Source organism: Sorex fumeus, unplaced genomic scaffold, assembly GCF_029834395.1.
Source record: "Sorex fumeus unplaced genomic scaffold, SorFum_2.1 ptg000013l, whole genome shotgun sequence".
In the NCBI taxonomy this organism is placed as follows: Eukaryota; Metazoa; Chordata; class Mammalia; order Eulipotyphla; family Soricidae; genus Sorex; species Sorex fumeus.
In genome coordinates, this window is record NW_026606070.1 from 6,353,311 (window position 1) to 6,367,503 (window position 14,193).

At 49.0% G+C, this 14,193-nt stretch overlaps 1 protein-coding gene across 2 annotated transcripts in view; it reads left to right on the plus strand.

The window, feature by feature from the left end:
- The first annotated feature begins 432 nt into the window (after positions 1 to 432).
- Positions 433 to 14,193, plus strand: part of TMEM150C (transmembrane protein 150C) — an 82,592-nt gene continuing 68,831 nt past the window's right edge. Inside the window, exon 1 of one of the 2 annotated variants that reach the window (XM_056111386.1) lies at positions 433 to 663. The gene's annotated coding sequence lies outside the window, so the exon portion shown is untranslated. Of the gene's footprint in view, positions 664 to 854; positions 1,058 to 14,193 lie in introns of those variants that run through there. The other variant, XM_056111385.1, reaches the window with a different exon arrangement.

Sequence of the window (14,193 nt, forward strand, 5' to 3'; positions counted from 1 at the left end):
GCTATGGGCACACACTCTTGGATTCCAGCGTCGCAGGACGCTTTTGTTCATATGGGGGTAGCAGCACCATTTGTTGCCGTGGTGCAAAGAGGTTCCTAGCCTAGAGAAACACAGTCTGGGAGAGATAGTGGAACAGGAAGGGAGCTCGCTTTGCTCGCAGCTAATCTGGGTTCTCTTTGGCATCCCATATGGACCTCTGAGCACCTCCAGGTGTGATTCCTGTGCAGAATTCCTGAGCAGGAGAGAGGCAGAAGTGAGCCCTGAGCACCGCTGGGTGTGGCCCAAAAACAGGGAAGGAAGGAAAGGAGAGAGGGAGAAAGGGAGGGAGGGAGGGAGGGAGGGAGGAAGGAAGGAAGGAAGGGAGGGAGGGAAAGTCGCAGCCTTAACAGCCAGGAGAAAACTCACAGGCTAGACAAGAGCCACCAATGCCACTTTGCATTGGAGCTTTTGAGGCCGTGCTGGAAAGCACCCCCTAAAGGGAACCCAGAGGTGCGGCCAGGAGCACCTGCCGGTCCCCCCACCTCCCTCCCCGAGAACAGGGACCCCAGCGGGGGACGCTCGGGGTGCGCCACGTCGGGAGAGACTCAGAGAGCGCGGCGGCGAAGCGCGGTCCCCGGCGCTGGGGCTCCAGGATCTGCGCGGCCACTCGAGGTCATCGACAAGGTGCCACCCGGGCGGGAGGCGACAGGGGGGCGGTTGGGGGGTGGGCGGCGGCGGCCCTCGGGCGTCGGGCCGGGGTCCGGGGCGTGGGTCCCGGGCACGGCGGGGAGCCCGCGGGAGGACGCGCGCGCGCGGGCCGGGCGGAGCCAACGCGCCCCCCCGCCCCCCGCCGCTCCGGGCCGGGCCGGGCCGCGGTGCCACCCGCCGCGCTCGGGGTGCGGGCCCCCGCGGGGCGATCGCGGGCCGGGGGGTGTCGGGGGCGGGCCCCGGGCCGAGGCTGGGGGCGGGCGGGCAAATCCCACCCCTTCCTGAAGGCAGCGCCCCGCTCGCCGCCACTGCAGCCACCGCCGCCGCCGCCGGTGCCGGCCCCGCCAGGCGCCCCCGCAGCCCGGATCAGGTAGGCGCGGTGCCCGCAGGGGCCTGCCCGGTGCCCGGGCCAGCGGGAGCCCGCAGCGCCCCGCACCCCACCCCAGCGCAGGGTTCCCAGGCCCGAGTGCCCCCCGCCGAGCGCCCCTTCCCTCCCCCGGCGCGGTCCCCAGGCCCTTTGTTATTGATGGGGCGCGCTCCGGCCCCGAGGGGACCCGGCCCGGGCCTGCGGGCGTCTCTGGCCAGCGTGGGTCCCTTTCCCGGTGGCCGCCGGGTCCGGCCGGCCCGGGCGGCCGGGCACCCCCGGGAGGGAGCCCCCCAACTTGGCGTGTGCGCGCCCCGCGCGCCGCCCCGACTCCGCGTCCCGCTCTCCGGCCCGCCGCGCCCTCCCGGGACCCGCACGGGCTTCGGGTTTTGCTCCCGGGAGCGTCGGCGGGGCGGTTCTGATCGTGCGTTGCAAGATGAAAAGCAAAATTAAAAAAAAAAATAAAGTGTTCCGCTTTGGGTGTTGGGGAGACGCGAGAGAGCGCCCCGGTTTCGGGACTGCTGCACCCCGAAAGAGCCGGCTGGCGGAGGCACGGGCTCTCCCTGGTTCTGCCGCGCGTCCTCCCCGCCTGCGCCCACCCGAGCCCCCCACGGCGCCTCGTCGCACTGCCAACACTTGGCCGGCGTGGGGGAGCGGATCACGCCACGGCACCGGCAGCCGAGCTCGGCGGAAGGCAGGCGGGCGAGCACCGGGCCACGGAGCCCCGGGGGGAGCCCTCCCGCCCCCCATTCCATCTCGCTACTTCCTAGGGAGCCGTAGACACCCTTGAGCACGTTGGCTTTTGTGTGGTTCTCTTTTTTTCCTCTGCTTAAGTTCTGACAGTAACTGTGTCTAAATGCTAATGAGAGCTGAGCCTGCAGTTCCCTGGTGGAATCACCCGCAGGTTTTTGACTAGGGCCGGGTTCTAACTCTGTCCTGGGCTGAAGAAAGGAGAGAGAGGGTTGTGAATATTGTATCAACTCCCGTGTAGCAGCTGATAGGCTGGTCTATTTAAATTCTTCCAGGAACAAAAAGTACTGAAGTCAATAAGGGTGCTATTTGCAAAGGATTTTTACAGCCCCGCTGCAGGGGCCAAGAGTCCCTCCTCCCGGGATTAATCTGCAGCTGTGATCTCTTTGGGAAGTAGAAATGGGAGTTTAATCTTAAAGGCATAAACATAGGAATTTGAATTTGATGTATACAAATTGGAGGGAGGGGCTACCCCCCCCCAAAAAATAAACGGGGCCTCTGTGCTCCAGGGTGTGCTCCTGGCAGTGCTTGGGAACCACGTGGGAATCCAGCCTGGGTCCCCTGCCGCACACCCTGTTGAGCTCTGTCCCCAGCCCTATGTCATTATTGAATCAATGATCAAAATGGCCTGCGAAACGAAAGCATAAAGAAGTTCCGCTAGCAATAATAGCTGTCGTAGCTATTCCGACCCTACGCAAATATTTTTCAAGTATTTGGGAAGTGGTTCTTAATCTGCCACTGCAATCTGTTTGGATGATTTAAATCAACAGCCAAGTGTCTGTAGAGCAAAAGTTAATTCCTGTATTTCTCATCAAAAGTCGTTCGCGGGTTGCTTTGCAGGAGGGAGAGCTTGCTCTGTGGACTATTTCATGTGCCGCTTTTCGCTTTGCAGAAATGTAATCATTCCTTATGTTTAGAGATTGTTAAATCACAATCTGTGACAGCCCTGCCAAATTGGGCTCACTTTGCTTGGCTCTGCGATGCTCAAGATCGCCCTTGGCTTTATATTCTAGACCAGTGTTTCTTCGCCCCGGGGTCATTTGGCGGGAGGTGAGCCCCCAGAATATTCCAAGGGAGCCATCAAGGGCATATCACTTAAATGGAGGATGCTGGCCTAAGACCCATAACCTGTGGGATGGTCACAGGAAGGAAACAGGTGGAAAGGGGAATGTGGCTGGGAAAAGCTTGAGAACAAGCTTTCCACTGGACTCCTGCTTTATTTCCCCGGGGCCGAATCAGCCTGACAGGAAGCAGGACTGAGCTGCAGGTCCCTGGAATCTTCACCGTTTGGTTTCGCTGTAATCTTGCCACTGGGGAACTGTTCAGTCACCGATTAAGCAAGATAGACACCGACAAGATAACGCATTGTCTGTCTTTCCCCTGGCCAAGAATTTTCCTTCTTCACTAGAAGGAGCTGCGACACCAGAATCTTCTCCGCAGTGCTGATTAGGTTCTCTGTGAGGCTCACGTGAGATATTTGCTCACTCTTTTATTTATTACTCCCAGGTGCATAATAAATATTTTCCTTATACTGGGGGTACAAGACGTGGCTCCGTTTTCCTGCTCCCATCCCTAGCACTGCTCAGGGGCTACTCAGGCCTCCGTGCCAAGCCGGGGATCCAACAGGCTTCCTGCAGGCAAAGCCCTGCACACAGCCCCTTGAGCTAACTCTCTGGCCCCTTTATATAATAGAACAATATATATATATTTTTTTAATTTCCTGCAGCGGATGGTGCCATATCTTTTGTTTTTGTGGTTTCATAAATTGTTCAAATGAGCTCCTCAGTTATTGGAATTTTGCCAGGTTACAGTTATCATGTTTGGATGTTGAAAGACAATTTGTCGCAATCGAAAGTCTTCATGCCAAGAGATTTTACACAGGCCAGTTGGAATAATATTTTGAGATACAGAATCGTTGCCAACAGCCTTAAATTCAACATCCTCCTATCACCAGAATTCCCAAAATCAAGCCAGCACTGTTAGGTAAGGCTTTGGAATTATTTTTCCCACGTGATGAATGAAGAGCTCTTGGTATCTTTTGGTGGCCTTTCTCTAGATGGGTACTGGCCAGAAGTTGGCTTTGGCGATGGAAACGTTCTACCGTCTGACCCTTAGGGTGGCTACGGGCCATGTGTGACTCTAAGCACTTGAAATGTGTCTAGTGCAATCGGGAAACTGAATTTTATGGTTTCAGTTGATTAAGGTGCTTGGGAGACTGGGTATCCCAGATACTCAGCCTGGTCCAGGCCTGAGGGTTTCGGGTTTCGGCCTCACAGTGAGGTGCTGCATGAGCCCTGTAATTCAGGGGGTGTCCCCCTCACCCCCACACACCAGGAACACACCCAGAAAGACTCGAATGAGGCCTGAAGTGCTGAAGCACAGGGCATGAGCCCACCTCTTTGAGTTACCCCGCTAGTCCCTAATTTTGATTATTTTAAGCACTTAACCCATTTCTTCCAGAACTGACACTGAATGTAGTTGTTTCTCAGAAGGAAAAAAAAAAAAAAGAAAATGGACATTGACATTGATTAAGCCGAGAATTAAAATTACAGAATGGTCCTATGGAGTAAAGTTGCAGAGTAACCTTAATTTTTATTGCAATTCTATGGTTTTGAGATGACACTTGCCTTTACTATGAAGAAGGTGGTGTTTTATGCTAAAGATCAACTCTAAAAGTGTGCACAATCTCTCTTTAGAAATTCTGGGCCATTGATCAGAAAAAACCGGCATCGCTCATTTTTTTAGATGCATCTATCTTCGTTTCGGACTGGAGAATTATTTGCTCTTGATTGTTATAGAATCATATATTCTGAGTTCGTTTCTGTGTTGTTCAGGGTTTGGGTTTTTTTTTTTTTTTGAAGGGTGTGGGGTTTGGGCCACACCTGGCAGTGACCGGACTCTCTCCTGGCTCGGTGCTCAGGGATCACTCCTGGTGGGGCTCAGGGGGTCGTTCTGGGGTGCCAGGGTTCAAACTCTGGTCTTCCACTTACTAATCATCACCCACCCACCATACTCTATCTCTGGCCCAGTTCAGTTGTTTAAAAGGAGGGACAGTTGTGGCGGTAGGAAGTCCCAGGAAGTCTCAGGTATCCCCTCCCAACTCTCCCATCCTTGGAGTGCCTTCCCCCACCCCCAACACCGCAGGGAAGGCGGGGCCTTGCCTCTGGGGCTCCCTTTTGTCTGATTTCTTTCCTTCGGTTTTCAACCCCAAACACCCTCACTCAGTCCTTAGGGGTGAACGAATCCACTTGAAAAATAACCCACCAGTATTAAAATGGAGTGTCATTTAGCACCTGCCATGAGTTTCAGGTTTTTAATTTGCTTTGATTAAACCCATAATTAGAAAATTATAATTTGCTTTGATTAAAGACATTGTTTTGACCATTACGAGGAACACATTTCAGGGTGGGGGCACTCCAGGCAGTGCTCAGAGGACTTGAGGCCCCTCCTGGCAATATTCAGGCAACTGAGGTGGCCGACTCATGGTTAGTACCCAAGTAGTAGGGGGAGCACAGTATGTAGAAAAAAATTAGAATTGTTTTTAGCTTGCTCTTCTTGAATTTACCTTTATGTTGACAAATGTGATTATTCCTTTACAAGGTGAAATGATAGCCCAGCTCTCTCTATAAATGAAGGTCCCATTAAAGAACAGATAGAACTCTGGAAGAATTGAGTCATAAAATGTAGAGAAATGTCATCCTGAGGCCTCAGATAGATTGAGCCCAAGCAGGCAGGATTCTAACTTCACTGAGCCGTAAACATCTAAGAAGGAAGCTTGCCATTTCTGATACCAGTAATCATGGTATAAAGTATCCATTGGCGGTAAATTTTCAGAATACCATCTTCTTTCAAAAATATTTTCTGTGGGGGCTAGAGAGATAGTACAGGAATTAAAGTGCTTACATTGCCTGCCTTCTAGCCCTGGCACTGCATATAACCCGCTGAGCACCACCAGGAATGATCACTGAGCAAAGAGTCAGGAGTAAGCCCTGAGCATCACTGGTTTTTTTAAAATTTTATTTTAGGGCCATATCCAACAGTGCTTTTGGATTACTCCTGGCTTGGTGCTCAGGATTACACCTAGCAGGGCTTGGGGACCATATATTCGGGTACTGGGGATCAAATCCATGTCAGTCCACATGCAAGACAAGTGCCTTATCCACTGTACTATCTCTTCAGTCCCTTTATTACCTTTTCTATTGTAAATATTTCCCTGCCTTGTGAGGAGGGCCTCTCAATCAATCAGTACTCAGGGGACTGACTAGACTGGTGATTCACTGTGAGGCCCCAAGGTGCTGAAGACTGCACAGGCTACCTTGGCAGTGCCAGGGGCCCCAAGGTTGGCACCCAGGACGTTCAGGGGACCATGCATGCCAGGGATTGAGCTGGTATTGACTGCATGCACATCTCTCCAGCCTAACAGATTTCTTTAATAATTTGTCTTTTCAAGGCATATGTCTTGGATTATGAAGTCAATTTAATAGGCAAAAATGAACATTTTTTTAAAAAAAATCAAAGGGCAGTAGTACAATGGATATGACACTTGCCTTGCCTATAGCCAACCCAGATGGTGTGTCAAGCCCCACGAGGAGTGATACTTGAGCACAGTCAGCTGTGGCCCAAAATCCAAAAAATAAAAGTCAAAAATAAAATCAAGGGGGGAGCTGGAACTATAGGATAGTGGGTAGGGTATTTTCCTTGCATGTGGCTGACCCAGGTTCGATTCCCAGCATCCCATATGGTCCCCTGAGCACCGCCAGGAGTGATTCCTAAGTGCAGAGCCAGGAGCAACCCCTGTGCATCGCAGGGTGTGACCCAAAAAGTAAAATAAATAAATAAATAAATAAATAATAATAAATAAAATAAAACCACGGAGTGATAGTGCAGCCTTGCACATGGCCGATCTGGGTTTGATCCTTGGCATCCCAGATGATTCCCTGAATACTCCCAAGAGTAATTCCTGAGTGCAGAGCCAGGAGTAACCCCTGAGTATCGCCAGGTATGACCCAAAAATCAAAACAAAAAGCAAAAATTTTTTAAAAAAAATTAAAAATAGTAAAATGAAGTGTAAAAAGTAGGAAGGACCTCATTGCTTGCCCTGAGTGAGGATGACTCTCCCTTGTAGAGTGAATGCAAGGCTCAGGCATAGGACAGTGGTGGTTCTGAGCCCAGAAACACTGAGTTCATCTCTGAGCTTTCCACTGCGCCTGCAGTGTTGAAGACAAAGTTGCAGGCCCCAAACAGAGCTCCCCAACTCATGAGTGGTCAGACAAAGCCACTAGGATCTTTTTTGTGCTTCTGGGGTGACACCCAGCTCCTCCCCCGTGCCCCAGACATCCACACTTTGGTCTCTCCTAGAAAGTGCTGGCTGGGGAAGTGCCTGGTCTGCACGGGTTAGGCAGTCTGCCAGTCAGACCCGTGCCGTTTCCTAGAGAAAGTAACTGTAATAACGGCAGGCAGTCGGGTTTCTGTCCGGCATCATTTCCTTTGCCCACTTCCTTCTTTCTCTAAAGCTCTTGTTCCTGCAGCTCCGCTGAGCCCCGTTCTCTCAGTTGGGGTGGGGGCTCCCCGACTCATGAATGGTCGGACAAAACTGCTAGAATTTTTTATTTTTATTTATTTATTTATTTATTTTTGCTTTTGGGGTCATACCTGGCGATGCACAGTACTCCTGGCTCTGCACTCAGGAGTTACTCCTGGCGGTGCTGGGGGGACCATATGGGATGCTGGGAATCGAACCCGGGTTGGCTGTGTGCAAGGCAAACGCCCTGCCCGCTGGACTATCGCTCCAGCCCCGCCACTGGGATCTTTAAAGGCACTCAGATGAATTTTGTCTTTGACAACAATAATTACTTATGGCCCCTATTCATGGGGGTTGTGTTAGCCCTGTACGCACGCATGCTGAATCACAATATAAAACTCGGCCCTGACGCTCACACTTGCTCTGTGTCAACAACACAGACAGAGAACATGACAGCCAAGAAATGTAGGTCACGGGCTGGAGAAATAGTCCAGTGGGGAAATGCCCACCTTGCACCCAGCTGACCTGGCACTGCATGTGGTCCCTGAGCTCAGTGCCAGGAGTACCGCCGGGTATGGCACCAAATACCAAAAATGAATCAAAGTGGATCAGTGAGTCCCAGATGATGTCCCTGAGCCTGGGTCACAAGTCAGGGCAGACACTCGGCCGAGTGCTTGTTGGTTTCTTCCAACAATCCTTTATGCGGGCGCCGCCTGAGCCCACAGGACCTCTTGCCTACTGCATCCACGTGACCCCTGGGCCATCAGGTGACAGAGCCCACCCCTGTAGTAACATGAGAACAGCCCTAGATGGACAGCAGCAGGCCTGTAAGAGCCGATGCTGTCTAGCATTACACAAGTGCAGAACGAGCTGGCCACAGTGCTCCTGGTGGAGGAGAAGGAATCTCTGGGAATTGCACCCCTGCTAATGGCTCTAAGCCGCAATGTCTTGGGGCCAGAGTGATAGCACAGTGGGGAGGGCATTTGCTTTGCACTTGGCTGACCTGGGTTCGATCCTTGGCATCCCATATGGCCCACCACCTGTGCAGAGCCAGGAGGAATTCCTGAGTGCAGAGCCAGGAGTAACCCCTGAGCATTGCCGGGTCTGATCCAAAAATAAATAAATAAAATAAAACTTGGATTTTATTTAAAAAAAAAAAAGAAGGAAAGAAAAAAAAGTCACAATGTCTTTGGACATTTTGGGCAGCGTGGTGCCCAAAGAAAGGTGAACATTCCAGAGACTGCTGATGGCGTCTCCAGAGTTCTGTTCCTGCCCTTTTCCTCCTAACCACGTCCTAACTTCTGCAATATGGTTTGCAGCAAATGGTGACAACTAGTCTAATGTTTAGACTCTAAACAGACACGTCCAGTCTATACCTCTCCCTCATTTTGTTATATTCGGAATGATTTGCTTTTTTTTTCCTCTTCAAATCACTTCCTGACTATAAACGCCTCATGATATATTTTTAATAATACGGGGAAAGCCGTGTTATTTTAAGAATGTCATACAAAAGGAAGTGCTTTAAAATCGAGGCTTAAAATCTTGCCTTTATTACCCCCCAGTGTAATCTAAAAAGCAAAACCCATTTTTGTTCTGAAGGAGATTTCAGTTTTCCTTCATAGACTCAATAGAAGCCATCCCTGGTCCATAGAGTTTGTCCACAGGAGAGAAGGGACAACCGCTGGTCACCAGGATTACTTTTCCTTGTTTAAAAAAAAAAAAGTTGAGAGGTTGCGTATCATATACTTAGAGATCCCTATTTTGTTTCAGCCAGCAGAATGCCCCGTTCCACAATAATACAGCCCCTCTGTGGAGTGCCAAGAAATGAGATGAAGTGCCTTTGAGAAAACATTGCGAGCCATGTAGTGCTTTGAGGACAGCAGAGAGAGCTTAAGGAGTCATCGTGATGAAGGATGGCCGCGGAGAACTAGCCTTTGGTTTCTGTACTGGCGTTTAACCCCGAGACACACTTACAGTGAATGATAATGGTTTTCCGCTGAATGTTGAAACATGAATCCCTCCCAAAATAGCATCGCCTGGGCAGGGAGAGGGTGCAAGGTTAGGAGTGCAGTCTTTGTAGGGACCCCGCACAATTCAAAGGTGTAATGTCTAAATGTCTCGTGCACCCAGCACTGTGAGGACTCTTGAACACATCGGTTGTGGTCAGCAGTGCATCCTCAAGTCCTCCCCGTGAGCCCCCGTTCTGGTTAGCCAGGAGGCACCTGAGTGACCCCTCAGCCCCTCGATTGTGATCAAGGAAGCTTCCTTCTCCCTCAAATGCCTTGCTGTTCATTACATATTTAATGTGGATTTCTTCCCGTTTTTGTACACTTAAGGTGACTTAGGGCTGGAGCCATAGCAAAGTGGGTAGGGCGTTTGCCTTGCATGCGGCCAACATGGCTGACCCGAGTTCAATTCCTCTGCCCCTCTCAGAGAGCCCAGCAAGCTACTGAGAATATCTTGCCCGCATGGCAAAGCCTGGCAAGCTACCCGTGACATATTCGATGTGCCAAACACAGTGTTACTGGACCCGCTCGAGCAAATCGATGAACAACGGGAGGACAGTGACAGTGACAGTGAAGGTGACTTAGCTGCCAAAGACATATCTTCAAGGGCCATAGTTTGAAATAGGCTAATTGGGAGTTGAAAAATCTAAATGAAAACTGTACGTGGTTAAAATAGGTGTTGCCTTTTTTTAAAAAAAAAATTGGACTGGTTAATACAGTAGACTTTCAGAACAGTTTTCATTTCATTGACCTGTGAGTGGGAAGGTGTTAGGATGAGCCCCGGAAGGCAGCGGGCAGGGAGCTGTTGTGCCCTTGGCCTCAGCCTCCCGAGGCCCTCACAGCCTTGCTTCTGTGCCGTATGAACTACAGAAGGAGCAGATCCGTGAGGTGGAGTATGTTTGGCCCCTCAAAGAAAAGAAATTTATTTTTCTTTTCTTTTTTTTTTTGGGGGGGGGGAGGGTATACCCAGCTGTGCGGGAATGCAAGATAGGAATTACTCCTGGCTTGGTGCTCAGGGGAACTTGAGGTGCCAAGCACTGAGTGTCAGCTCTTTGGGCCATCTCCCAGACCTGAGTTTTCATTTTCTTCTGGCATCAAACAGGAAAAGTGTGAAAGAAGATGAATGTGTAACTAAATTTCGGCACAAAGAACAGAAAACTGCCTAAGTGGTTGTAGTTTGAATACCGCTTGGCACTGACAGCGGGTGTCTTGCTGCATCCTCTCTGCTTTCCCTCCGTCTCACATGGGGAAGGGTGGTTTGAGGGGTTCACTGAGCTCGCCACATTCAGGCGGCCTCTCTGAAAACGTGGGAGGATCAACAGCGAGGCCACGCTTAAAAGAGTTACCGCATTCAGGAGCATCCGTCCACGTGGCACTGAAAATGTGGACCTTGAGGGTCAGTGTCACAGCCGAGCAGGGAGCGCCAAAGGAACCCCGAGTTTGGGGGGTTCCCTCAGAGGGCGCCATCTCTAGTGACGCTGGCCTGTGCCCAGGTGAGCTTTGGGATTGATCTGGCTTCCGGGAATTAATCAAAGCTTGCTCGTTACGAAGTGCTTGTGCAGCAAATATTAATGGGTTTTCTATGTGGCAAGCCTCATGATTTCCCATCAGCCCATTGCCACCCTGGGCCATGGACAGTAGCAGCAGACCAGACTGCTGGACACTCGTGGCTTCTTTCTTCCAAGGAGCTTGATAAGCCAAATGAGTTCTTTAGGCGATTTGCAGCTAGAGACTTGGCAGTTACCCTCTTTTGACCAGAGAAAACAAAACCGTTTTTTAAGCTCTCAGGAATAGCTCCTGGTGGGCCTCAGAGGACTCTTTGGGGTGCTGGTGGTCGAACCCAGTCTTCTGTGTGCAAGGCAAGCACTTGGCCAGCTCTGCTGTTCCTCTCTGGCTCCAACCTTGTGATTCTGGTTGTTTGTTTGTTTTTTGTTTTTTGGTTTTTTTTTTTTCCTTTTTGGGTCACACACGGCAATGCACGGGGTTACTCCTGGCCCTGCACTCAGGAATTGCTCCTGGTGGTGCTCCGGGGACCATACGAGATGCTGGGAATTGAACCCGGGTCAGCCGCGTGCAAGGCATACGCCCTACCCGCTGTGCTATGGCTCCAGCCCCAACCTTGTGATTCTTAATCAAGACTCTGGGCTTTGGATGGTGCTTGGGAAAAGGATGATGTCTGCTATTAAAAGAAGTCAAACTTAAACAATGGGAATCTACATAGTAAAATAATCTGAGTAGAAAAAAAAAATTTTTTTTTTTTGCTTTTTTTTGGGTCATACCCAGCGATGCACAGGGGTTACTCCTGGTTCATGCACTCAGGAATTACTCCTGGCCATGCTCGGGGGACCATATGAGATGCTGGGGATCGAACCTGTGTTGGGCCGCATTCAAGGCAAACACCCTACCTGCTGTGCTATGGCTCCAGCCCAGAAAAAATATTTCTTTAATTGCACTTGAAATATTTCTGAATTTGAATTCAAGCACATAGTTGTCCTGGAGTTTCTGATGGAAATGTTTCTCCTTGGATTATTCAATTCTATTTATGGTAAAACTTCTATTTATGCTAAACTATAGAAATGAGTAACTAAAATATACCTTCATGATGTAGTGGGATATGATAGATGGGAATATTTCTTCCTTGTGCATATTTCTTCCCACATTCTCTAGGCCTCAAAAGTGTGTTGCTTTGAAAATTTCTTCAGTCTTGTCAGTGATCACACAAGTGCTCATGAGAAGCGTATTTATTTCTCTGTAATTTTAGCCCTGAGCAGCACTGAGAAAACCAATGATCTTTTCTTGAAACTTTGATTGGGATTTTCCCATGATCAGTTGAGCTTATATGGGGCAGGAAATTAATTCGTATGAAAAGAAGTGGGTTATAGCTGATGCCAGAATCAGCATACACATGATTGTATGTGTGTGCTTACAAAAATAAGGACAAAAACTTTCCTTTAACTGATTAGGGATAAGGATGCGCTTGCGATCCAAGAGTGGCATACCACCTTCTTTTCCATTTTTGAATATGATTCTCTATTTAGTCAAGGCAGCTGAACCAAGTAATTGTTCACTCACACAGTAACAAATGGTAGCTCCAGAAATGGAATTATGTGTGAACTGTTGAACAATTTTTGTGACCTCATGCTCTCTGGCCCTGAATAACTCCCCCACTGCTGTTTCTTCCTCCTGACTAATAACACAGTTATTCATCCATTTTGTCACATAGGAAATGAAAGCAGATTGTTCTTGATAGCGGCCCTCTGCTGAGCATCTGAGAAAAGCCGCTGGGAGTCACCGTGTTTATCTCTGAGAGCCAGATGAGAGAGGAGGCATCCATTCCGTTGTACGTTTCGCCTATGAATATTTTACATTATTTCTCAGCTCTGTGTCTCTAGGATCACTTTCCAGGACTCTGAGATTGAGCATTGACTCACTTCATTTCCGTGTATCTCCACTTGGTTCACTCGGTCCTTTTTACATCTTGTCTTTCCAATGAAACAATTATTACTTGGGGTGTACAACTTGTATTACGTAATCTTTTGTTTCCCATTGGGTTACCAAAAGTTTTGAGAACAGGGGCTGATAAACTATTTTTAAATAAAGCTATATATATTTAAAAATAGGGGCTGGAGAGATAGTACAGTGGGATGGGCACTTCCCTTGCCCACAGCCAACTGGGGTTTGATCCCTGGGATCCCACATGGTCCCCTGAGCACCTCGAAGAGTATTCCTGAATGCAGAGCCAAGAGTTGCCCCTGAGCATCACTGGTGTAGCCTTGAAATAAAAAATGAAAGCTGGACAGCCACCTTTCAGCTGGAAGTTATGTATTCCCTGGGACTGCGTCTGTACAGACTTTGAGAGTGGTTGACATGTGGCCCATTGAGCTTGAAAAGCTGAAAATCTTAACCAGTTGGTGCTTCATAGGAAAAGTTGTCTTCATACATACACGCTGCTCTCATGGGATCACTGAAGAAAATATAAGGACTACGGCTTCTTTTATACTTATAGATAATAATCTGCCCAAATTTTACTTTTCAGTGATGAAATGAATGAATTAATTCTGTTCCTGTTGCCCTGTCTGTTGGCTGTGAAAGGAGGTGCCTTTTCTATCGGCTTAAGTGTTATAGAGTCCTGGGTCACTAGTTCTGTACCCCTGAATAAGTTAAACCCCTTCTCAGCCATTGTTTCATTGATTCAAAATGAAGATAAGCACAACATGGGCTGGTGGAAGACAGTTCTCTGTTCATTCTTGCATTTCAGCCTCTTACAGAGAGAGGCGGTGACTACCCTTTTGTTCTTGAATGTCTCTTCAAGGATATCTGTGTAATAAACAGTGTTAGACCACAGAAATAGCATCACCCTCAGAAGCAAAATCATTCATATATGTGTATGTACATATATATATTATAAGAGATTCCAGTCCTTTAAGCTTAGAATTCCTCTTCAGTGGCATTCCTCATGGAATATGCAGGTATCACATGGCCCTCTTGGGTATGTGAGTGGGAATTAGAAATGAAAAATCAGTGCAAGAAAATACTGATCATTTCAACAGTCAGTCTACTTATAGTGCAATCAACCAGCCAGCATCACTTAATGATGGGGACACATCCTGAGAAATGTGTCTTTCGGTGTGTGATTTCGTAGTTGTGTAATTATGCAAACCAAAATGATAGTATTGTATATGTTAGACTGCTTACAGGAATGGCATATGTTGGCATATGCCCTGCTGTGTTTATGATGGTATGTAGGGTGGTAGAGCCTATTGGTACCATCGCCGTGTGTGATCTGTCACTGATGTTTTGCGTCACAGGAGAATATATGCTGAGCTTTGAGTAATAATGTCTCCTCTGACCTAGGAGTCTTATGT